General features: G+C 36.0%; 1 protein-coding gene across 3 annotated transcripts in view; it reads left to right on the top strand.

Moving 5' to 3' along the window:
* CNST (consortin, connexin sorting protein) overlaps positions 1-26,984 on the top strand; it is a 115,633-nt gene that overhangs the window by 12,566 nt on the left and 76,083 nt on the right. The window lies entirely within an intron of this gene.

Raw genomic sequence — 26,984 nt, 5'->3', positions numbered from 1 at the left:
CCCAGAGGTGAGTAAAGGAGTACCTCAGGAACGAGGGAGGTTTCTTCATAACCCTCAATATTTATAGTAACCTTGCCACATTCTTAGTGATTATATATATTAGCATATATTCAAATGCCTTTTAAAACGTTTTTTCTGAGTGTAAAAATAATGCAACTTACAACTCAATAAATAATAACCCAATTAAAAATTGGGCAAAGGATCTGAATAGACATTTCTCCGAAGAGACAAATGGTCAATAAATACATGCCCCCACCCCCCTCTTCCCCCAACATATGCTGCACTGAGCCTGGTGGTATATATTTAGTAGGCTCTCCGTAAATGTTAATAAAGGGTGTTACCTTTGCCTTCTGGGAGCCATGGAAACTTGGCCTTCAAAATTCAGGCACGGGCCAGAGTGCAAACATTTGGAAGTCTCGTTCTAACCTGGAACAAGTAAAGTAACAGTTTTACGTTAAAAACTTTAAAATATTGATTTTTGGTTCTTGGTTTTTTTTTGACAGCTTGTGGGATTTTAGTTCCCCAACCAGGGATCGAATTCGGGACTTTGGCAATGAGAGCATGGAGTCCTAACCCCTGGACTGCCAGGGAATTCCCTTGATTTTGGTTCTTACCTTTTTAGAAACTATCCTGCCCTCTGTTTTTGATGGGTCATTGCCAAGTTATAGCTTTTTTTGAAGATTGCTAAGGTGGGCATTTTCCTTTTAGTAAAGAAAAGAGGATGTACTAAAATGATTCAAATGCAAATCTTTTTGTGGTTAAAACATCTTCAAAATTGACAATTCTTATGAAATAAAGATTTAAGCAGTACCAACAAATCCTGTTGTACTATTATTATGACTTTGCTCTTCATTCCTCTCCCTTTATAGCCTCTTCCCTCTCCTACTTTTACCTCCTTATTCAAATTCTCTTTCTAGACCTGACCATTCTCTGGGTCTGTTTTTTGTTTGTTTGTTTTGGGTTTTTTTAAATAAATTTATTTTATTTATTTATTTATTTATTTTTGGCTGTGTTGGGTATGTGCGTGGGCTTTTCTCTAGTTGCGTCGAGCAGGGGCTACTCTTTGTTGCAGTGTGCAGGCTTTTCGTTGTGGTGGCTTCTCTTGTTGCAGACAGAGCATGGGCTCTAGGCGAGCGGACTTCAGTAGTTGGGGCACGTGGGCTCAGTAGTTGTGGCTCTCAGGCTCTAGAGTGCAGGCTCAGTAGTTGTGGCACACAGGCTTAGTTGCTCCACGGCATGTGGCATCTTCCTGGACCAGGGCTCGAACCCATGTCCCCTGCATTGGCAGGCTGATTCTTAACCACTGAGCCACCAGGGAAGTCCCTGGGTCTGTTTTTGAACTAACTTTGGGCCAAGCTTACTCTGAAACTCAGTAGTCTGTGTGATATCCTGTAATCCATCCACTATTTTATACCTATCATCCAAATTTTTAACGTATGTCTCCACTTTCACTTGGACCTCTGAGGTTACTCTCTTATTATTTTAGTCTTTTACTTTGAAAATTTCAGGAGACTCCTATTAGTAAAATAATATATTTTCTTAATTTCAATAAGAGTGGTCATAATTCTTATTGGAACCAGTTTTATTTTATTTATTTCATAGATTTCATTTTTGTCTTTTAAATGCGCATGGAAATATCTTTTATGTTTTTCTATAGTAGAGAAATCCAATCTAGAATATGAGAAGGTGAAGCTTTCAGGTAAAATTGTAGTTGAAAAAAAAAAGGAAAGTCTAGGTTAAAATAAATTTGACCTTGGTCTAGTTCCATTTGTCTCATCTCTATTTTTGAAAGTAACATAAAACAGTTCTTCTGTATGTTCTTTGCATATTTAAATCTTATCCTTTAATTTGCATAGCTTGAGCAGTAAGGATTTATAATTACAGATTCAGAATTTTCTGGATCAGAAAGTAGAGTGGGTCCATTTAATTTAATCTTTGCTTTTTGTACTAATTCATGCTTCTTTTTTCGAATTTGCTGACTTGCTGTTATATTTAATCTTTCAGTGACAAAAGTACTCTCTGTTTTGGCGTTTCCCCTCTATTTCTGTTTCCTACCAGATATTTGTGGGGTTTTTGTTGTTAAATATATTTTAAACATTATCTTAAGTGATGTAATCATTTTTTCTAAATCTATTTCCTTAGGTAAGAGGAAGTGAAAAAGAGACGTTACTGTTTTAGTTCAATTGAACAAGCATTATTTAGGGCCAATTATGTGCCTAGGACCGTGCTGTGGTAAGGGCTGCAAAAGAAGTAACACATACATTCTCTTGCTTCAAGCACTTGAATTCTACTTGGGAAATAATATACATGTATGGAATAGCTTGTGAAAAAGCCTAAAGCAATAAATAAGCAAACTTGAAACAGTATCCACTAGATACTTTAAAAAATACAGTGCTTATTTCATTAAAAAAAAAAAGTCTGTGAATATTTTAGCATAGATTCTGTGTAAGCTATTATCGCCATCTATGATTGGACTTTTCTAAGGTCAAATAATAAATTTGTATTAAATGCATTGTAAATTGTATTATTACAGTTTCCTTTCCTCCTCCTCCTCCTAATTTGTCCAAACTCTTAATCTTCAGCACCTAGCTCAAATTCTACCTTGTGTATAGTCGTCAGAGGCAGCATGGACTCTGGAGCCAGTCAACGTAGGTTTGAGTTCCAGTTTCGACAGCTGTTTGACGTGATGAGTGCTTAACCTGTCAGTGCCTCAGTTTGCTTACCCATAAAATGGAGGTGCTAATAATATCAAAGCTACCTAAGAGGATTATTGTGAGGCTAAATGAGTCAGTATGTACAGGGCACAGAGTAAGCACCATATAAATATTTGCTTTTATTCTCATACTTTGTTTTTAATGGTATTCCTAACAACAAGTGTAATCATTCTATGAAGACGTCTATTTGAACCTAAAGATTTTTTGGAATTTTATATATGTATATTTTTTTAATGAATTTTTATTTATTTATTTTTTGGCTGCGTTGGGTCTTCATTGCTGTCTGCGGGCTTTCTCTAGTTGCGGTGAGTGGGGGCTCCTCTTTATTGAGGTGCGTGGGCTCTAGGCGTGCAGGCTTCAGTAGTTGTAGCACACAGCCTCAGTAGTTGTGGCATGTAGGCTCAGTAGTTGAGATGCGTGGGCTCTAGGGCATGCAGGCTTCAGTAGTTGTGGCTCGCGGGCTCTAGAGTGCAGGCCCAGTAGTTGTGGCACACGGACTTAGTTGCTCCACGGCATGTGGGATCTTCCCGGACCAGGGATCGAACCAATGTCCCCTGCATTGGCAGGAGGATTCTTAACCACTGTCCCACCAGAGAAGTCCCAGGAATTTTATATATTTTAAAATTCTGCTCTGTAACATCTGTTTTAACATACAAATAGTTAAGTAATTCCCAGCTCAATTTTTGTAGTGAATTCATGTTACCAGAAAATGTTCATTTATCATCGTGTGACTTTGCAGATCCCTGGTCAGCTTTTGCTCTTTCCTTTTTTTCTCTCTTTACTTTTTCTGTTAAATATTCATTATACCTGGCTATCTAGGTTATACATGTGTGCTCTCCACTAGCTTATAAATTCTTCTCAAGGAGGCATTCTGTTTTGATAATGATGACAAATGACAAATGTAACAATTATGGAACACTTAATGTCGTGCGTCACTAGAAAATTCATGATTTCATGATTAGTCAATAAAACAAACATTTTAATATTGTGATTCAAGTATAAAACATTGCTGGAAGTGCCATCCAACATTATTTCTACTCAGTAGTTTGGGTGATATCCTATAACCCATCCACTGTTTTATACCCATTGTTGCTACTCTTAAAAATCTGCCAAATACTTAATTGTTCTCAGGGTTTCCAATAACAGACTTATATACCGAAGGAGAATGTTCATTCAGCAGACAGTCCTTGAGTGACTACTTTACATCTAGCACTAGCCTAGGCACTAGGAAGAAGTTTTTAAAAGTGGCAGTGTATGATAATTAACAATGCATACTCAGGCTCACATAGATCTAGGTCACATCTCAATTCTGCTTCCTACTTGCTGCATAAGCTTTGAGCAAATTGCTTATCTTGCTTTCTGTTTCCTCATCTGTAAGGTGGGAAAAATAGAAGGGTTTCCATGAGAACGAAATGAAATAAGATATGTAAAGTGTTAACATAGTACTTGGCATTCATTAAATGTTCAATAAATAATCACATATAATCAACAGCTGTTTTAGGAGAACGGGATGGGGGCAGTTATCCAGTGGGCTTGAATTTTAACCACCACATTGGGACAGAAAAGGAGGTCTTAAGACTTAACCAAGGAACCTGAACAGGGCATTGGCATTGAGAGCTGCACATACAGCCAGGACCCTGAAGATCTCAGTTCTCCAGTGATGGATTTGGGGGTGAGGGGGTGTCTGCCTAGGAGCAAAGAGATAAGGAGTTTTTCTGTCTCTGCCTTGATATTCTGTTGAACAGAGTGACTTCTCTCTGTTTATATTTGTGTTTGTAACTATGAGTCTGTTAACCCTGAGGTTTGGGGTTCATATTAATGCTTTCCTCAGTTGAGAATTAATATAAAAACTGGCCCTAGTTGGTAACATAACCAGGGACACCTGGCAGAAGCAAAAGCACTCTGGAAGAAGTGATCCTTAAATTAGCCTGTGCAAGATCCCCACAGATAAAGCCCTTCACTGCAGAGGAGCTCATTATCCAAAATTACAAAATAATCCACCGTGATCAGGAGTCGACAGAAGCAAACAATAGATTTAGACTCCTAAGAATGAGCATTTTCTTTATCCTTATAATTATATACTTCTAATATTTATCTTTAATAAAATAAATATTAAAGTGGGATAAAAATGGAAAAGGAAAAAGGTACTATCAAAAAATTAAAGCTATTTTAAATAGTACTGTATGACTTCTAAGAATAAAAATCACAGAAATAAACTGAGCAGACAAATTAAGCAACAAATTGTATACAGTTGAAGAAATGATATCGGATGATATCTGTGAAGTTTGATTTGGAACTCAAGCCCCCAATCTCAATACAAAAATATAAAGAGAAGTTATAAAAGAGAAATTAAGTGATGTAGATCAGATAGTAAGGAAATCTAAAATACATCTAATAGGAGTTACAGCAGGAAAGAGGAACATGAGTGGGGGAGAGACAGTATGTAAAGATAAAACTGATTGTTTACCAGAATTGATGAAACATGAGTACTTAGATTTTGAAATCATACAGAGTCCTAAGCAGAACAACTTAAATTTCTAATTAGAATACACGGCAAGAAATATTTCTGATGAGACAGTTGACTTTTTTTAACTGGAGCATAGGATTTCATGACTGTCTTGACTGATGTCCAGGGACTGTTTGCAATCTTGAGAACGAAAAACGGAGCTGGAGGAATCAGGCTCCCTGACTTCAGACTATACTACAAAGCTACAGTAATCAAGACAGTATGGTACTGGCACAAAAACAGAAAGATCAATGGAACAGGATAGAAAGCCCAGAGATAAACCCACCCACATATGGTCACCTTATCTTTGATAAAGGAGGCAGGAATGTATAGTGGAGAAAGGACAGCCTCTTCAATAAGTGGTGCTGGGAAAACTGGACAGGTACATGTAAAAGTATGAGATTAGATCACTCCCTAACACCATACACAAAAATAAGCTCAAAATGGATTAAAGACCTAAATGTAAGGCCAGACACTATCAAACTCTTAGAGGAAAACATAGGCAGGACACTCTGTGACATAAATCACAGCAATATCCTTTTCGACCCACCTCCTAGAGAAATGGAAATAAAAACAAAAATAAACAAATGGGACCGAATGAAACTTAAAAGCTTTTGCAAAGCAAAGGAAACTACAAACAAGACGAAAAGACAACCCTCAGAATGGGAGAAAATATTTGCAAATGAAGCAACTGACAAAGCATTAATCTACAAGAGTGTTCTTAATTTGACTTATAGATGGCCTTAGAACTTTCCCATAAATTAGATCTCATTTCATTCTTACAAGAAAGAAAAATAAGTCTCATAGAGTTGAAATAATTTGACTAAAATTACACAGGTGTTAAGTATAGGAGCCTGTTTTTGAACTGAGGAGGGAATGACTCCAGGATCAGAGCTTCCCTTTGTCCTGTCTCTGGCCTTCATTCATGTTTTGAAATGGAATGTCTCATACTTAGGAATGATGGGGAATTCTTTTTTTTAATTAATTTATTTTTAAATTTTTGACTGCGTTGGGTCTTCATTGCTGCGCATGGGCTTTCTCTAGTTGTGGTGCACGGGCTTTTTGCCAAGCAACAAGTGGCTTCTCTTGTTGTGAAGCATGAGCTCTAGGCGCACAGACTTCAGTAGTTGTGGCACGCGGGCTCGGTAGTTGTGGCTCACGGGCTGTAGAGTGCAGGCTCAGTAGTTGTGGCACACGGGCTTAGTTGCTCCATGCATGTGGGATCTTCCTGGACCAGGGCTCAAACCCATGTCCCCTGCATTGGCAGGCGGATTCTTAACCACTGCGCCACCAGTTTTGATTTGCATTTCTCTAATAATTAGTGATGTTGAGCAGCTTTTCATATGCCTCTTGCCCATCAGTATGTCTTCTTTGGAGAAATGTCTGTTTAGGTGTTCTGCCCATTTTTTGATTGAGTTGTTTGTTCTTTTAATATTGAGCTGAATGAGCTGTTTATATACTTTGGAGATTAATCCTCTGTCCATTGATTCATTGGCAAATATTTTCTCCCATTCTGAGGGTTGTCTTTTCGTCTTGTTTGTAGTTTCCTTTGCTTTTCAAAAGCTTTTAAGTTTCATTTGGTCCCATTTGTTTATTTTTGTTTTTATTTTCACTACTCTAGGAGGTGGGTCAAAAAAGATCTTGCTGTGATTTATGTCAAAGAGTGTTCTTCCTATGTTTTCCTCTAAGAGTTTTATAGTGTCCGGTCTTACATTTAGGTCTGGAATCCATATTGAGTTTATTTTTGTGTATGGTGTTAGGGAGTGTTCCAATTTCATTCTTTTACATATAGCTGTCCAGTTTTCCCAGCACCACTTACTGAAGAGACCGTCTTTTCTCCATTGTATATCCTTGCCTCCTTTGTCATAGATTAGTTGAACATAGGTGCGTGGGTTTATCTCTGCGTTTTCTATCCTGTTCCATCGATCTATATTTGTTTTTGTGCCAGTACCATATTGTCTTGATTACTGTAGCTTTGTAGTATAGTCTGAAGTCAGGGAGTCTGATTCCTCCAGCTCTGTTTTTTTCCCTCAAGACTGCTTTGGCTATTCGGGGTCTTTTGTGTCTCCATACAAATTTTCAGATTTTTTGTTCTAGTTCTGTAAAAAATACCACTGGTAATTCGATAGGGATTACATTGAATCTGTAGATTGCTTTGGGTAGTATAGTCATTTTCACAATATTGATTCTTCTAATCCAAGAACATGGTATATCTCTCCATCTGTGTCATCTTTGATTTCTTTCATCAGTGTCTTATAGTTTTCTGAGTACAGGTCTTTTACCTCCTTAGGTAGGTTTATTCCTAGGTATTTTATTCTTCTTGTTGCAGTGGTGAATGGGATTGTTTCCTTAATTTTTCTTTCTGTGTTATCTCTTTTCTTTTTGATGATGGACATTCTAGCAAACATGTGGTTTTGATTTGCATTTCCTTAATGACACTGGGCACTGGGCATATTTTAATGTACCTGTTGGCCCTTTGTAAATGTTCATTGGTGATGTATCTTTTCAGGTCTTTTGCCCATTTTTTAATTGGATTATTTGGATTTTGCTATTGAGTTGTATGAGTTCTTTATATATTTTGGATATTAACCTCTTAGAGTAAACACTTAAGGACAGGTTGTGTCTTGTCTGTCTCCCTCTTCCGCCACTGTACCTAATAAGTATAGCTTCTTCATAGTAGACCAGATTGATTACATTAACCTGAGGCTAGCTCAGTTAAAGCGCTTTACTCCTGAGGTCAAAGTTCAGTCTTCTTGTAGTGATTTATTGGCGTTGTTTTGTGTCCTGATACTAAACCTTTAATGCTGACCAAATGTGTGCTTTTGATCAGGGGTCCCCAACCCCTGGGCTGTGGACCGGTGTTGGCCTGTTAGGAACTGTGCTGCACAGCAGGAGGTAACCGGTGGGTGAGGCAGTGAAGCTTCATCTGCTGCTCCCTATCGCTTGCATTACCACCTGAACCATTGCTCGCATTACTGCCTGAACCATTGCTTGCATTACCACCTGAACCATACCCCCCAACACCCTGTCCGTGGAGAAATTGTCTTTTACGAAACTGGTCCCTGGTGCCAAAAAGGGTGGGGACCGCTGCTTTTGATTACAAAGAGCACTGGGTGAAAAAACAATTAATTAGCACATGAATTGTATAAACAGTTCAAAGCTAATATTCTCTTGGATGTGGGACAGGAGCTTCATATTTCCATTCAAAGGGCAACCTTATATCATTGTTTTTCAAGATAAGGAACGACAGAAGAAAATGTGTGTTTGCCAGTAGCTGTACTTTTAAAGTAGATTAGAAGTGATTGCAGCTCACAAAATAATACCCGAGAAAGTAGATATTTGTTTGAGACTTAATGCAGTAAAAGACAAATAATCGAGAATTTGGGAACTAATAACTAGAATCGTCACGTGTTAATGTTTGGAGGAATCTTATATCCCAGGAAATGAGATAATATCAGAACTCAAGTTTTCTGATTCACTAAATCAGTATGTTGATTTTCTTATACAGGCACAAGAATTTAGTCTTATATCTACGTTTGAAAAATCTCAAATTGCTAAGAGGAAATAAGATGAAATTCGAAACTGACTTTAACCAAAAACGTGGCATTTCAGAGATAGGTGTGGGACTTCTCTGGTGGTGCAGTGGTTAACAATCCACTTGCCAGTGCAGGGGACACGGGTTCGATCCTTGGTCTGGGAAGATCCCACATGCTGTGGAGCAACTGAGCTTGTGTGCCACAACTACTGAGCTTGCACTCTAGAGCCCCTGAGCCACAAGTACTGAGCCCATGTGCCACAACTACTGAAGCCTGCACGCCTATAGCCCATGCTCTGCAACAAGAGAAGCCACCGCACTGCAGTGAAGACTAGTCCCCGCTCGCTGCAACTAGAGAAAGCCCACATAGCAACAAAGACCCAACGCAGACCCCCCAAAAACCCAAAGATATGGTGTTCCTAAACTATGCAGAACATAAGAGCTTAGTGAATAGCATTTGCAGCAGGTTAAAATGAGGTGCTATTACTTAAAAAAAAATTTTGGTGTACTTTTGAGTACAATTACAGTATGGGTCAGGATTTTAAGAATTCATTTTCTTTAAATGAAATAAACCTGAGGCAAGTATTTTACAAACTGCATTCAGTTGTCTGCATACAGAGGTAGGAAGAAGAATGGCGAGCTGTGCAGAGGAATACAAATGAAGATAGGTGTTGAGATGGACTGAAGAAATCTCTCTCCTAGTACCCTGAGAAGATTCCAGCATTTCTTTCGATACTTTGAACTCATGTTGAAGGTTAGGTAAAAGAGTCTCCTTTTAGCTGCTTTTCTGTGGTTTGTTTGCGCCATGAGATTGATTTGAAGGCAGTGTATATGACCAAGTAGAATGGAGACTACGAATTTGTAGTGAACTAATTTCAGTGGTCCCTCAGCAGCAGCCCTACGAACTTCCACTGGCTATTTTAAACCTTCTGTATGTTTCCCAGGTCCCTGCTCCCAATACCCCTTCCCCCCATTCAGCAGATGTCCTACTCACTGTTTCCCTGAGAAAGATATATTACTAAATGGAAATGCCTCTAACTTAACTCCAGTGTAAACACTATCCCCCACCCCGCTTCTGTCACAAGCCTCTGTCACAATGGAAAATGTGCCCCTTCTCGTGTGTAAGGATAGTCCCTCTGCCTGTGTCCTGGATGCCTTCCCACTCCTCAGTCTTTGCACCATTATTTGTCCAGCACTCTCTCTCCTGTTATCCTTAACTTCTCTCTCTCAACTGGCCCTTTCGTTTCATGTTATTAAAGATCCACACAAGTGATTTGTCTGATATGTAAACCAGATCATGCAACTACTCTGGTTAAAAATCTTTCAGAGGATCCCTTCTGATACAGTATGATTAATGATTTGGAGCTATGATTTTATTATAGCTGTTATCTAACTTTTTTGTTTGTTTTTGTTTGTTTTTTGGTCTGCTACCTCTCCCTCCAAAGTACAGCACAGCATTAATTCATTTGTTAGAAGTTAAAAGCAGTGAAATTTTTTTTTCAGAAATTTTGAATGCAATTTCATGATATCCATTGCTGTCAATGAATTCAGTGTTAGTTCTGTTTCTTGTCTTAGTAGCTGCAAAATAAACCATGGGACTCAGAGATAGCAGTTATTTATTAAGCACTGAAGAAATTTGAGATAAACAAACAAACAAGACAGATGGACCTTTTAGCAATGTATCAGGTCTTAAGTTACCCAGGACTGTTGATGTTGGCACAAATATATAGGTTGGTGTGCATATGTAAAAGACAGTATATGATTATTATCTTAACGCTTACACTAATTTAGTTATGACTTAGTTGTTTGGGGATATAAATTTTCATTCAATCTAGTATTTATTCTGAAACTACCAAAGAGAAAATATTCATACATCAGTGTTATATAATATGTAGATATTATAGGTAAAGATTTGTTCATCATAGTAAATTATGCTTAGATAGCCCTAGTGATTGGATTTAAAAAACAAAATAGATTTTAGGAAAGTTACTCTTTGCTTTCCCACTTAGCAACTCATTTAAATGAAATTTTCTTGCATTGGTTAAAAAGTTATTAGATACCTTTTGTAAAGTTTAGCTTTTTTTTTTAATTTAAATTTTCTATTTTTTGAGGTATAATTGACATATATTAGTTTCAAGTGTACAACACAGTGGTTCAATATTTGTATATATTGTGAAATGATCACCACATAATTCTAGTTAACATCTGTCACCATATATAGTTATACAATTTTTTTCTTATGATGAAACTTTTAAGCTCTACTGTTTTAGCAACTTTCAGATATACAATGCAGTATTAGCTATAGTTGCCACACTGCATTACTTCCCCATGACTTGTTTATTTTATAACCGGAAGTTTGTGTCTTTTGACTTCCTTCACCCATTTTGCCTACTCATCACCCTCCATCTCTGGCAACCACCAATCTCTTCACTGTATCTATGAGCTTGTTTTTGTTTGTTTGTTTTTAATATTCCACATACATATGAGATCATATGGTATTTGTCTTTGTCCATCTGGCTTATTTTACTTAACATAATGCTCTCAAGGTTCATCCACGTTTTTGCAAATGGCAGAATTTCATTCTTTTTAAAAATGGTTGAATAATATTTCATTGTGTGTGTCTGTGTGTGTACACACATTTTCTTTATCTGTTCATCTGTTGATGAGCACTTAGGTTGTTTCCAAGTCTTGACTAATGTAAATAATGCTGCAGTGAACATGGGGTTGCGGTTATCTTCTGATGGTCATGATTTTGTTTTCTTTGGATAAATACCTGGAAGTGGGATTGCTGGATCACATGGTAACTCTATTTTTTATTTTTTAGCAACCTCCTTACTGTTTTCCATAGTGACTGTACCAATTTACATTCCCACCAACAGTGCACAGGGTTCACTTATCTCCATATCCTCACCAACACGTTATTTCTTATCTTTTTGCTAATAGCCATTCTGACAGGTGTGAGGTGGTATCTCGTGATTTTGATTTGCATTTCTCTGATGATTAGTGATATTGAGCATCTTTTCACGTTCCTCTTGGCCATCTGTATGTCTTTAGAAAAAATGTCTATCCAGATCCTTTGCTCATTTTTAAATTGGATTATTTTGCTATTAAGTTGTGTGAATTCTTTATGTATTTTGGAAATTAACCTCTCATCAGAGATATGTGATTTGCAGATTTTTTTCTCTCATTCAGTAGGTTGCCTTTCATTTTGTTGGTTGTTTCCTTTGCTGTGTAGAAGCTTTTAAGTTTGATGTAGTCCCAGTTGTCTGAAAAATCATTACCATGACTGATGTCAGGGAGCTTATTGCCTATGTTTTCTTGTAGGAATTTTATGGTTTCAGGTCTTACATTCAAGAGTTAATCCATTTTGAGTTAATTTTTGTGTATGATGTAAGATAGTGGTCTAATTTTTTTCTTTTGCATGTGGCTGTCCAGTTTTCCCAAAACCATTAATTGAAGAGACTGTCCTTTCCCCATTGTGTATTCTTGGCTACTTTGTCATAAATAAATGTGCGCATGGGTTTATTTCTGGGTTCTCTATTTTGTTCTATAGATTTCTGTGTCTGTGTTTATGCTAATACCATACTACTTTGATTACTGTAGCTTTCTAATATAGTTTGAAATCAGGGAGCATGGTGCCTCCAGCTTTGTTGTTCTTTCTCAAGATTGCTTTGGCTATTTGGAGTCTTTTGTGGTTCCATACAAATTTTAGAATTGTTTTTTCTATTTCTGGAAAAATGACATTGGAATTTTGATAAGGATTGCATTGAATCTATAGACAGCCTTGAGTAGTATGGCCATTTTAACAATATTAATTATTCCAGTCCATGAGCACAGAATGTCTTTATTTGTGTCTTCTTCAATTTCTTTCCTCTGTGTCTTACAATTTTCAGTGAATAGGTCTTTCACCTCCTTGGTTAAATTTATTTTGGGGCGTTTTATTCTTTTTGATGCCGTTGTAAATGGGATTTTCTTAATTTCTCTTTCTGATAGTTCATGATTAGTGTATAGAAACAGATTTTTGCCTATTAATGTTGTATCCTGCAACTGTATTCATTTATTAATTCTAACAATTTTTGTGGTGGAGTCTTAAGGATTTTCTGTATATGGTATCATGTATAATCTGCAAAGAGTGTCAGTTTTATTTCTTCCTTTCCAAGTTGGATGCCTTTTATTTTTTTTCTTGCTCTGGATAGGAATTCCAATACTATGCTCAATGAAAGTGGGGAGAGTGGGCATCCTTGTTTTGTTCCTGGTCTTCGAAGGAAAGCTTTCAGCTTTTCATTGAGTATGATGTTAGCTGTGGCCTTGTCATATACAGTCTTTATTATGTTGAGGTATGTTCCCTTCATACCCACTTTGTGGAGAGTTTTTATCATAAAATGATGTTGAATTTTGTCAAATGCATCTTCAGCATCCATTGAGATGGTCATATGATTTTTAGTCTTCATTTTGTTAATGTGGTGTATCACGTAATTGATTTGTGGATGTTGAACCATCCTTGCATTCCTGGGATAAGTCCCACTTGATTATGCATGGTGTGAGATCCTCTTAACGTAAGGTCGAGTCCAATTTGCTAATATTTAGTTGAGTACTTTTCATCTATGTTCGTCAGGGATATTGGCCTGTGATTTACTTTTCTTGTGTTATCCTTGTCTGGTTTTGGTATCAGGGTAATGCTGGCCTCATAAAATGACTTTGGAACTGTTCCCTCCCCTTGTATTTTTTAGAAGAATTTGAGAAGGATTGGTAATGATTCTTTGAATGTTAGGTAGAATTCACTAGTAAAGCTGTCTGCTTTTGGACTTCTGTTTGTTGGGAGGTTTTAAGTTACTGATCAGTAAATCTTATTAGTAATTGATTTTCAGTTTTTCCTGATTTGGTCTTGGAAAGTTGTATGTTTCTAGGAATGTATCCATTTCTTCTAGGTTGTCCAGTTTGTTGGTTTACAGCTGTTTGTAGTAGTCTCTTAGGATTCTTTGTATTTTTGTGGTGTCAGTCATAATGTTTCCTGTTTCATTTCTGATTTTATTTGAGTCCTCTTTTTTTGTTGGTGAGGCAAGCTAAAGGTTTCTCAGTTTAGTTTATCTTTTCAAAGAACCAGCTCTTGGTTTCATTGATCTTTCCTATTATTTTTCTAGTCTCTATTTCATTTATTTCTGCTCTGATCTTTGTTATTTCCTTTCTTCTACTAATTTTGGGCTTCATTTGTCCTTTTTTCCCCTTCAGATGTAAAGTTAGTTTATTTGTTTGACATGTTTCCAGTTTCTTGAGGTGGCATTTATCATTATGAACTTGCCTCTTAGAACTGCTTTTGCTGTGTCTTATAAGTTTTGATATGTTGTATTTCCATTTCTGTTTGTCTCAAGGTATTTTTGAATTTCACTCTTGGTTTCTTTGTAGATCCATTGGTTTTTCAGTAGCATGTTGTTTCCTCTCCACATATTTGTGAATTTTCTTCTCGTAATTGATTTCTAGTTTCATACCACCGTAGTTGGAAAAGGTGTTTGAGATGATTTCAGCCTTTTTTAATTTGTTAAGACAAATTAATTTAATTTAATTTGTTTTTTAATTTGTGGCCTACCATATGATCTGTCCTGGAGAATGTTCCATGTGTACTCAAGAAGAATGTGTGTCTGTTACTTTTGTTTTTTTTTTAATTAATTAATTGATTAATTTTTGGCTGTATTGGGTCTTTGTTGCTGCACGTGGGCTTTATCTAGTTGCAGTGAGCAGGGGCTGCTCTTTGTTGCAGTGCACAGGCTTCTCATTGCCGTGGCTTCTCTTGTTGCGGAGCATGGGCTCTAGGTGCATGGGCTCAGTAGTTGTGGTGCATGGGCTTAGTTGCTCCACTGCATGTGGGATCTTCCCGGTCCAGGGTTCAAACCCATGTCCCTTGCATTGGCAGGAGAATTCTTAGCCACTGAGCCACCAGGGAAGCCCTGTCTGTTGCTTTTGGATGAAATGTTCTTTATATATCTGTTAAGTCTATCTGACCTAACATCTTACTTAAAGATGATGTTTTTGGATGATCTATCCATTGATGTAATTGGGTTATTAAATTTCTCTACTGTTATTATTGTATTGCTATATATTTCTCCTTTTAGGTCTGTTGGTATTTGCTTTAAATGTTTAGGTGCTCCTATGCTGGATGCATAAACATTTACAAATTCCTTATATTCTTGTTGTATTACTCCTTTATCAATGTATAATGCCCTTCTTTTATTACAGTCTTTGTTTTAAAGTCTAGTTTGTCTGATGTAAGTATAGCTATCTCAACTTTCTTTTGGTTTCCATTTGCAGTGAATATTTTTTCCTATTCTTTCATTTTCAGTTTGTTTAGGACCTATGTCTGAAGTGAGTCTCTTGTAGACAGCATATAGATGAGTTTTGCTTTTTTTATCCACTCAGCCATTCTCTGTCTTTTGATTGGAGAATTTATTCTATTCACATTTAAAGTAGTTATTGATAGGTATGTATTTACTGCCAGTTTGTTCATTGTGTTTTGACTGTTTTGTAGTTCCTCTGATTTTTTTCTTCTTCTCTTGCTTTCTCCCTTTGTGGTTTGATGGCTTTCTTTAGTGGATGTGCTTAGATTCCTTTCTCATTATCTTTTGTGTATCTATTATAGGTTTTTGCTTGGTGGTTATCATGTGGCTTCCATATAACAGCTTCTACTTACGATAGTCTATTTTAAGTTGACAACAACTTAAGTTTGAACACATTCTAAAACTCTCTGTTTGTACTCCCCTCCATGTTTTTTATGTTTTTCATGTCACATTTTTCAACTTTTTTCTTGTTATTAGACACCATTTTGCATGAGTTCAAAAGTTATACTCGTTTCTTCATTCTAAAATCTTTTAGAAATTAATAAATTTACCCTTGAGTTCCAGTTCTAGAGTAATTTCAGTTATTGTATTTTTTAGATCTAGAATACTCATTTGGATTTTTAAAAATTCAAATATAGTGATTTGATTAAAAAGCAAAATAAACTATTTGCTTTTGTCGCTATATTGTCAATTCTTTTGAAATTTTCTCACCTATTCATTTAAGTCCTTGAACATTTTAATAATAGTTGTTTTAAAGTTTCTTTAAGTTAACTCCAGTATATGAATTTCTTGTGAACCTGCTTCTGTTCACTGCATTTCCTCCCAGTTTTTTTGGTCACGTTTTGATCTCTTGTATGCCTGGTTATTTTGGATTATATTACAGGCTTTATAGATGAAAATTTGTGGAGGTAATTTGAGCCTTTGTTGGATTTCTTCTTCCAGAGGAGATTTATTCATGTTGCTGGCAGGCAACCAAGTTAGGGCAGATCATCTTAATTCAACCAGAAATGAAGATCATTCTACTGGGCTTTAGTCCCTGTGAAGGCTGGTCTATTTCAGACTCACTGTTTCTTCTGGGGAGTAGCCGTTTTTGGTCCCACTTGAAAGCCTAAGGCTCCCTTCTTATTGGCAAGTCCTAAACCCCATTGTTTGTGCCAGCTCTGTAAGTCTGCTAAAGGCTCTGCTCAGCTTTTTTGGCTTCCAAATTGAAGCTCTCTGCCAGCTTCTCTAACTGCTATCAACAGGAGGGTTTGTCTGAAACGAGCTAGTCTGCACTTCCCAGAAGTAGAACTCATTCATCTTTTCTTTTCAAAAAATTTTTATTTTTATTTTATTTTGGCTCGTGGGGTCTTAGTTGCGGCATGCAGGATCTTTGTTGTGGCATTCAGGATGTTTAGTTGCGGCATGCAGGCTCTTAGTTGCAGCATGTGGGTTTCTTAGTCGTGGCATGCAGGCATCTTAGTTGCAGCATGCAGGCTTCTTAGTTGCGGCATGCAGACTCTTAGTTGCGGCATGCAGACTCTTAGTTGTGGCATTCAGGCTTCTTAGTCGTGGCACGCAGACTTCTTAGTTGCAGCATGAGAACTCTTAGTTGTAGCATGCATGCGGGATCTAGTTCCCCAACCAGCGTTCAAACCTGGGCCCCCTGCATTGGGAGCACAGAGTCTTACCCACTTGACCGTGAGGGAAGTCCCTTTCATCTTTTCTTAATATGTTTTTGCACATGTTCAGAAATGAGTGTGTGTGTGTGTGTGTGTGTGTGTGTGTGTGTGTATGTATATATATATATATATATATCCAGTATACATTCATATAGGTTATGAACAAATATGCATATAGTGGGTATGTGTGCAATTTCTTTGCTCATTAGGGGTATACTATCAAAGTATGAAGACTCTTGTACTTTATTCCCTTTAGCTGTGATGTTGGTTCAGTAAATACTTGTGATCGGCCTAGTAGAAATTATTCTGTGTGTACAAGGGAACATGTCAAATTCTTAATGATGGTCTCTAATGGGGATATGATATAGATTAATGTGTAATCCTAAAGAAATGAGTTCATCACATTTAGAAATTACATTAAGTAAATAGTCTTATTGGTGAGTTTTATTTTATTTTGCCTCAACCTATTTTCTAAACTCTATAATCTGAAAAACATTTCAAGACACTAGAAATTTTTCATGTTGCTGTCTCCTTAGGGCTAGCAATTTGGTGTTTACAAAATATACATGAATATAGTTGATTTTTAAAATTAATGTAAAAATGATTATAGTGGTCAAGGGTATAGGCTGTGGAGTCAGGTTCTTTGAGTTTGAATCCTGACTTTGTCATGTACTAGCTCTGTGACCTTGGCCTGTTTATTGAATCTTTTTGTTGCTGTTTCCTTCTCTATAATATGGATGTAATTATAGAACTACTTTGTAGGACCTGTGTGAACATTAAATTTTATATATTAAATTTATAAATTTAAATTATTTTAAATTCATAAATTCACATATATATTATATATGACTGAAATACTGCCTGATAGTTAGTAAATATTCAATAACTGTTGACTACTGTTAATAATTAGCATTTTATTCAGATAATGCTATTTGGTCAGGCCTCTTAAGGGAAGGTTCTAATGAACAGTTTGCTCTTGCCACTATATTAGCAAGAATTATCATTTTAAAACAAAATATATAGATTCTTTTGTATATCTAATAATTAAAGTGTAGATAGATTGCCTTATGTTACTAGTTGTATAGCAAAGTGCTCAAAGTTTAAAAATTATTAAGACAGTTTCCATGAAGATATATAGTATATATGTAATAGTAAACATAGTTTTTGTTTTAAAAGTATTTTAAAAGTTATGGTCTGAACTAAAAAGTATTTTCAAGTTCTTAGATTCTGTTGGTTGTGGCTTCAAAGTATGGTTGCAATCAGTTTTACAACAAAGAAGTATTTAAAACCAAAAAAACATAGCTTATGCATGACCCTAGTGAAATGACTCCTTCCCCTAAACTGTGGTTCTCTCAATGCATGTGGTATTAACTCTGTGGAACTAACTGAAAAAAATGCTTGTGTTGCTACTGTAATTTCATATGCTGTGATTTGCCCACTCTTTATCTTAAAGTGAGAGAAGTTGTTAATTTCTAGGAGCATTTGAATCATAAAGTCAGTCACCCTGAAGTAGGCAAAATTTATAATTAATGATTGTTAAATAAAAAAATTGTTAGAAATTATTGTTTAAAATACATGTGTCTGGATGCCTGAAGATGTCCTTGCATTCACACTATTTTAGAGATTTACTTTTCTGTTTTTTCTTTAAGTAAAATTTATATATGTCTGTATATAAGAGAGAGGAAAGAGAGGAGAGAGATGACTCTATTTATCTTTGCACTGCTTGGATATACCCCCACTGAGGCTTTTGACATGTCATTTCCATTTATGTAATGGATTTTGAACTTAAAGTCTTTGTTGATGTGTAAGCTATCTTGAACTGAGTCCCATTATGAAAGGGAGGATTGAAGAAAATGAAACAAATTATGCTTCCTTTTACTCAACTTACCTGCCCCAAGGTTGTTTTGGGTTTATGAGTCACATGGTTTGTGAGTTCCTTTATATTTTAAGAGTACTTTCTCTGCATAAGTAAAATCCATGTTTGTTGTATTCTCCCTTAGAATCATTACCTTCACATTTTACAGTAATTGATTATTTTTCTTGTTTTTCTTTTTTGTATTCTTGTAGTTGTGTTGTATACTTTGTTGCATTTTTATGATTTAACAAATTTTTTAAATTGAAGTATAGTTGATTTACAATGTTGTGTTAATTTCTGCTATATAGCAAAGTGACTCAGTTATACACATATATACATTCTTTTTTATATTCTATTTTATTTTTATACAATTTTTTCATTTAACAATCATTAATTATAAATTTTGTCTACTGACTTTATGACTCAAATGCTCCTAGAAATTAACAACTTATGTATCACTTGAAGATAAAGGGTGGGCAAATCACAGCATACGAAATTATAGTAGCAACACAAGCATTTTTTTCAGTTAGTTACACAGAGTTACTATTATATTCTTTTTATATTCTTTTCCATTATGGTTTATCTCAGGATATTGAATATAGTTCCCTGTAGTATATAGTAGTATAGTTCCCTATACAGTAGGACCTTGTTGTTTATCCATTATATATGTAATAGTTTGCATCTATATACTTTGTTATATTTTTATCCTCCTCCTTAAGACATTTTCTATGACCGTTTTTTTTAATTAAGAGTAAATCCCTTATTGTGAAATTGTGTTTTTTATTCTTACTAAAGAAATACTAAAACAATCTGGCTTACTTTTGTACATAGTATTATATAGAAATTAAACTATTTAGAAAGATTTCTATAAGGCCATTTTACTAGTTATAATTACCATTCAACATTTCTGAAGTACCAGGAATAATTTGAATATGGCAAAGTACCTAAAGAGGGGGACGACATGATCCAGAAAATAAGATATCAACAAGTACTTACAAATTAATTTTTTAAACTTTTAGTATCTATTTCTTTCATTAGGTGTTTACCTTATTTAATTATAGTAATAATAACGTCTATACCCGGGAAATGTCAACAGCCTAACTAGTATTAGCAAGAAAGAATCCTGAATAGAGTGATTCACTATGAGCCAGGACTTTGGCTACAGTGGCACTATCAAAGCAGTATAATGGAGAGCAACATTGTCTAATAGAAATAGAATGTGAGCCATATATAGAATTTTGTTTTCTAGTAACCACATTAAAAAAGGGTTTTAAAAGGTGAGATTAATTTTAATAATAGGGTTTGTTTAACCCGTTAGATCAAAATATTATTTTAACTTGTAATCAATATTTAAAATTATTAAAGGCCTATTATTTTTATATTCTTTCTATTCCTAATAAGTCTTTGAAATATGGTGTTTATTTTGCAAATATAGCACATCTCAATTTGGACACATTTTTTGTTGGAAATGCTTGATCTATATTTAAATTTCCTAAAATTTAGGTGAAAAAGCAGGTTCATATACCCAATTTGTTTCAAACATGCATAAGTTTTTTCAATAACTGAATCAATATGTTTTAGAATTTAAATTAATTAAAATTAAATAAAAGTAAAAATTCAGTTCCCCAGTCTCACTGTTCATATTTCAAGTACTCAGGAGCCATATGTGGTTAGTGGCTACCATATTGGTTAGCATAGATATAGAATATAGCTGACAACCAAAGATATCAACTAAGGGACCCTGAATCAAGCATAGTATTTTAGCTAAATTTTAATGTGAGGTCAGTGATATAAATTAGCAAAAATTATTTTATTGAGATTTGGGGGATAATATGTTAAGTGAAGTTTATGTCCGAGTTTCATATGATCTGCATCATTTTCAGAAAAAAATTTGGAGATAATTACAAACTTCTCTAGTGCTCAGTTGGTGGTCCTTAGGATGAGACTGTTAATTCCTAGAAACTGCCTTATTGCTGTGGTCAATGCTCATTAGTGAGGTATGCAATCTACCTAGTAGACCTTGATCAGCATTTAAAGAAAATAAGAAATAGTATTGAATAGAATGGAGAATGTATCAGAGTGCTTCATGTGTGTTTAGTTTTGAGAAATCTTTGTTTCAGTTATGTATACGTATTTTGTATGTACATGATTTCAATGAAAAATGAATTGTTTATTTTGGGCTGCAAAATTTTTGAGAATCATTCTTCTGGGGCATGCTTTTTATTGCTGGTATACTGAATATTGCCTACAGGTACCTATGTCTAAACAAAGCATTCATCACAGAAAACTATAGATTTAGCAATGAGATATAAGTAGTATTGGAACGTGTCAAGTGAGTAAGATGACGAAATGTAAAGTGATATGTAGTTACCATCATAAACACAACATATGAGTGTGGTGACTTTCTTCCTCAATTCTGAGTTAACTGTGAGTAGCCAGATTTGAATTTAGGGTTAATAGAATACGTTATTTGGTAACTTCTTCTAAATTTTGGGTTGACTATAAGTCATCAAATTTAAACTTGGGGTTGCATCTTAATTCTTAAGAAGAATTTTGGCTTCTTTCGAAGGTAAAAGTATAGTATTTAGGCCTAATTTACTTGGATTACAGAAAAATGGCACTCAATCTTCTTAAAGCATTTTAATAAAATAATTGAGTAATATTATATATTTAACCATTCCTATAAATTAATTTTTTAATTTCAGTAGCACCTGATGTTTAATCTCACCAGATAATGCATTAAGATGTATCAAAAATGAAGTCAGATCATACCTGGGAGTGAGATTATTTTTTTGACAAAATGTAGATTTCTCTTTGTTAGTCTGTTACTTTATTATATTTAAATGTTCTTCCTCAAAGTTTTGTTTTTCAACTTTTGTATGAGCCTTACTTAATAGTTTGCTTGAGATTCTTCAGCTTGAATAGTTTGCTTGAAATTCTTCAGTGTACTAAGTCAACATGTCAAATAACTTTTATACAATGTACATATTTGGTATGCTATTTTGCCACAAGAGGCTGGAAACTTGGGCAGCACTTACTATCATGCTTTTGAAAGGCAAAATATGCCCGAGTCAGTGTTGTGCAATGATTGTACTGTGTCGCTCTTCTTTTTCATTATTTTTTTAAAAAATTTATTTATTTTATTTTTTGGCTGTGTTGGGTCTTCATTGCTGTGTGTGGGCTTTCTCTAGTGGCAGCGAGCAGGGGCTACTCTTCCTTGAGGTGTGCAGGCTTCTCATCACGGTGGCTTCTCTTGTTGTGGAGCACGGGCTCTAGGCGTGCAGGCTTCAGTAGTTGTGGCACGTGAGTCCAGTAGTTGTGGCTCACGGGCTCTAGAGCGCAGGCTCAATAGTTGTGTCACACAGGCTTAGTTGCTCCTCGGCATGTGGGATCTTCCCAGACCAGGGCTCGAACCTGTGTCCCCTGCATTGGCAGGCGGATTCTTAACCGCTGCGGCACCAGGGAAGCCCTCGCTGTTTCTTTTTGTGAGAATTGGTACAGCCATAGGGACTCATAGAATAGACGTACAGCTTAGATATAGCAAATAACTTAGAATGCCTTTTCTACTGTACTTCTAACCTCCAGGTCCCATATAATGTTAGGGCATATTTAAAAATACTATGTATCAACTAGGGCTTCTTTCTCCCTATGATTTTTCTCTTGCCTAGGTGCTTTCATATAGCGAGATACAGGTGTACATGAAGATGAACCTTTTTAAATGCTGTTGTTATAGCATTGAAGGAGAGGAAAGAGGAAGAAGACAAAAATAGTATTTGCTTATAACTGTTTCCAAAAATAGTATTTCCTTATAACTGTTTCCAAAAGCAGTAGACCTGTACTAATTTGAAATCCCATTAAGAATATTATCCTACTGCTTAAGTTAAAGTGTTCCAATTGAAATGTGTTAGGAATGCAGATAGAAGCCAAATATTGTATAATAGGTTCCTTTACCTCTCAGAGTAGGGGCAGAGGAGTGTATAGAAAGCCATGTGCCTTTCTCCTTTGAAGACAGAAACTGTAGAAAATAAGCCCTCCACTCCTTCATATATATACTAAGTATAAGGCCCAGAGCTAGACATTGTGAAGAATAAAAATTATCTGTGGCTGGAGTTATGGGTATTCAAATGGCTTAAATCTGGTAGGACACATATGCAAATATATACAGTGCAGAGAGTTGTATTTGGGAGGGACTCTATGCGTGGTACAGAGTGCCATAGAGGAATGCATCATGTCTTTTGGAATGGAGAAGTCAGGGAAGACAAACTGGAGTGACTTTTGAGTCAAGCCATGAAGAATTGGTCAGTGTCTATTAAGAACAAATACAGATTCACACCTATAAGTATTAGTATTAGAAAGTAGTTTACAAAGTAGCCTTTTGAGAATTAAACTAATTACGTCGTCACAAAATAATAGGAGGCAAAATGTCTTGAGGCCCAAAGAAAGGAAGACCTACTTTACTGGTAATAGATATTTAACATAAATAGTATATTAGTATGTCTTTTTTAAAAAATAGTTCTCAACAGAAGAAGGTGGATTATTTTAAGAAATTGTATATTGTTTGGATCTAGCAATTCCCAGGGATAGAGAGAACTTCCAGGAACTTGAACTTCATGTTTATTAGAGATGTGTCCTGTGTTGTAGGGTAGAGATTCTTCACTGAGGTATACCACAGCTGGAGTGAAATATTCTTTAAGTTATTGATACTTTTACCCCATTGTCCATAAAGCATAATTGTTGAGAGTATGGCCTCAAGATCACAACTGATCCATGTTCTATTTCTGAACTTACTAGCTGACCCTTGATGAGATATGAGACTTGGTTTCTTCATTAGTATAATAGGACTAAAAATTACCCATCTGCTAGAGTAATTGTGAGAATTGAATAAGAGTATCGGTCTGAAGAGTTTAACTGGTACATGACACTCATTAAAGTTGCGAAGTGTGATCTGTAATTTTATACTCACCAAGGAGGCTTAATCACTAATTTTTTTTCTTAAATATTTATTTATTTATTTGGCTGGGCCGGGTCGTAGTTGCAACACATGGGATCTTCGTTGCGGCCTGTTTTGTTGTGGCATGAGGGCTTCTTCATTGCAGCATTCGGACTCTTAGTTGCAGCATGCGTGTGAGATCTGGTTCCCCGACCAGGGATGGAACCCGGGCCCCCTGCATTGGGAGCACGGAGTCTTACCCACTGGACCACCAGGGAAATCCCTTAATCACTAATTTCTAGACATCCTCATCATCTGAAATGGTGCACAGAACAGATCATTAAATATTCCAGGAACTTGCTGAGATATCCCTATCATAAATTAATACTTCAGCATTCTCAAATGATGCTGGTTAACATTAGTCTATCATCAGGAACCTAATTATTTCCAGGAGGTCTAGAAAAGCTCTGTTTCTGAACCTTCAGTAAGGCTACAGAGCTGCTTGAATAAACCTACTGGTGTTCAAGGCCAATCTGTAAGATTTCTTGGGCAATAATAATGGCTAACTTTTCTTGAGCATTTACTGTGGGCCAAGTACTCTGCTAACTGCTTTACCTGCCATATTGTCTAAGCCTCACAAATGACTCTTCGAGGTAAGCATTACAGTTCTCTATTTTCACAAAGAGAAAATTAAAGCTTGGAGATGCTAGGTAACTTGCCTAAGGTCACCACACAGTTTGTTAAATGGCAGAGCCAGAAGTTGACCCTTGGTCTGCCTGTGTTCTTGACTATTATGCTGAACTGCACAGGATTCAAATCAGGAAGACCTGGTTTCAGATCCAGTTCCACTTCTTTCCAAGAATATGATTTTAAACAAGTTATTTTTGCCTCTCCAAGCCTCAGAGTCTTCATCTAAAACACAGTATGAGCACCTCCCATGTAGGCTTGTTTGGAGAATTAGAAATAAGGTGTGTGAAGTGCCTGGCATGGCTTCTAATACATGACAGAGACTCAACAAGAGGCGACTCTTATTGTTTGGGGCTCTGTGGATTGCTTTCTTCCTTCCCCCTTGGCATGAGATCTCTGTGTCTCTTTCAGATAAAAGTAAAACCTTTATATTTTCAACTGCAAATACATGCTAGAAAATAATTTGGTTATTTAAATCAGAAAACAACCGAGGCTGTTGCCAGTTTTAAGGACTGACATTTTTCCTACATAGCCACATAAAATTTTCACTGTTTTTATTCTGATAAAAAATATGTGACAGAAAATATGCCATTTTAACCATTTTTAAGTATACAATTCAGTGGCATTGATTACATTGACACTGTTGTGTAACCGTCACCCCTGTCTCTTTCCAGATCTTTTCCATCACCCTAAGCAAAATCTCCGTAACCATTAAGCTGTAACTCCCTCCCCTGCCCTCAGCCCCTCTAATCTAGTTTCTATTTCTATGAATTTGGCTATTATAAAATTACACATAAGTAGAATCATACAGTATTTATCCGTTTGTGTCTGGCTTAATGTTTTCAAGGGTCATCCATGTTGTGGCATGTATCAGAACTTCATTCCTTTTTATGGCAGAATAATATTCCATTGTGTGAATATATCACATTTTGCTTCTCTCTTCATCCGTCAGTGAACATTTGGGGTGTTTCCACCATATTAGCCACATGCACTTTTAAAGTCTCATTTGAATTTGGATTCTCTCATGAGAGAGATCTTGAAGACACTTTATTAAAATAATAATTACTGGGACTTCCCTGGTGGCACAGTGGTTAAGAATCCTCCTGCCAATGCAGGGGACACGGGTTCGAGCCCTGGTCTGGGAAGATCTCACATGCCATGGAGCAACTAAGCCTGTGTGCCACAACTACTGAGCCAGCACTCTAGAGCCCATGAAACACACCTACTGAGCCTGTGTGCCACAACTACTGAAGCCCGTGCGCCTAGAGCCCGTGCTCCGCAACAAGAGAGGCCACCACAATGAGAAGCCTGCGCACCGCAATGAAGAGTAGCCCCTGCTCGCCGCAACTAGAGAAAGCCTGCGCGCAGCAACGAAGACCCAATGCAGCCAAAAATAAATTAAATAAATAAATTTATAAAAATAATAATAATTACTTTTCAATTAAAAATTATACTCTAGTTAGAATTCATTTAGGTCTAAACTAAGTTATTCTAGTCAAGTTAAATCATTTTACTTTTCATATTACATACTTCTTAGTGGAGCTATGTAGTATATATTTTAAGGAAAATGATACCAGCCAGATTTAGATATTTTTATATTTGACAAGCAGTACTTTTATGCCTGAATCAAATAAAATATTCCACTTGCAAAATAGTTGAAATCATGTGATACAATCAGTGTAGAGCTCATGTTTTGTTTTATACTTTGTTTTCCTGTTTTTAAAAAAATTTTACGGGCTTCCCTGGTGGCGCAGTGGTTGAGAGTCCGCCTGCCGATGCAGGGGACACAGGTTCGTGCCCCGGTCCGGGAAGATCCCACATGCCGCGGAGTGGCTGCGCCCGTGAGCCATGGACGCTGAGCCTGCGCGTCCGGAGCCTGTGCTCCACAACGGGAGAGGCCACAACAGTGAGAGGCCCGCGTACCGCAAAAAAAAAAAAAAAAAAAATTTTACTTTACTTAAATATATATTTATTTATATATATTTACTGACTTTCTAAAGAGCAAATAAACATTTCTTTTTATTAGTTTGAAGAATTTACAAAATTCTTTATCACTGAGTTTTTCTCAAAATTGCTGAAATATTATATTTCATTCAAATCCAAAGTAATACTTGGCAAGCATAAAAATATCTAAATCTGGCTGGCATGATTTTTCTTAAAATGTAATATACTTTTGGATGAGAAGAGGGGGTAAAACATGACTGATACAAGGCTTAAAATCTATTTTGTATATCTTTAAAATGTTAGAAGGATTCTTGGAGTAGACTGAGATTTTTTTCCAAGTCTTAAACTAAATAGCCTAGAGTTAACATGGCCCTCTTTTTTTTTTTTTTTTAATTGTATAAAAGGAATCTGTTGACAATCCTAAGGTACTTTTCAGGGCTTATTTTTAGGAAGGATGTAATGAGAATATAGTATAAATATATGCTACCTGAATTTTCCCCCATATACTTTTTAAAAAATTTATTTTAAAACTATTTTTAAATGTTTTCATATGTAAATATTGCTGCTGTTTGGCCATATAACGACTTACACAAGTAACTTTCACTTGTTTGTTAAGTGTCCAGGGATAACATGAGTGATTGGTTTTAGCAGACAACCTTTAATTTAGCAGATAACCATTAATTTCTTTCTTCAAGGCAGTGGTCCCAACGTGATGCACATTAGAATAATCTAGAGAACTTCAAAAAATATGTCAGGGTTTGGGCTTGATCCCCAGAGATTTAGATTTCAGAGGTCTATGATAGAAATTTGACAAACTCCATAG

Source organism: Stenella coeruleoalba (genome assembly GCF_951394435.1).
Source record: "Stenella coeruleoalba genome assembly, chromosome: 1".
In the NCBI taxonomy this organism is placed as follows: Eukaryota; Metazoa; Chordata; class Mammalia; order Artiodactyla; family Delphinidae; genus Stenella; species Stenella coeruleoalba.
The sequence above is the reverse complement of the archived record's forward strand: the minus strand, read 5'-3'. Positions and strand labels throughout refer to the sequence as shown.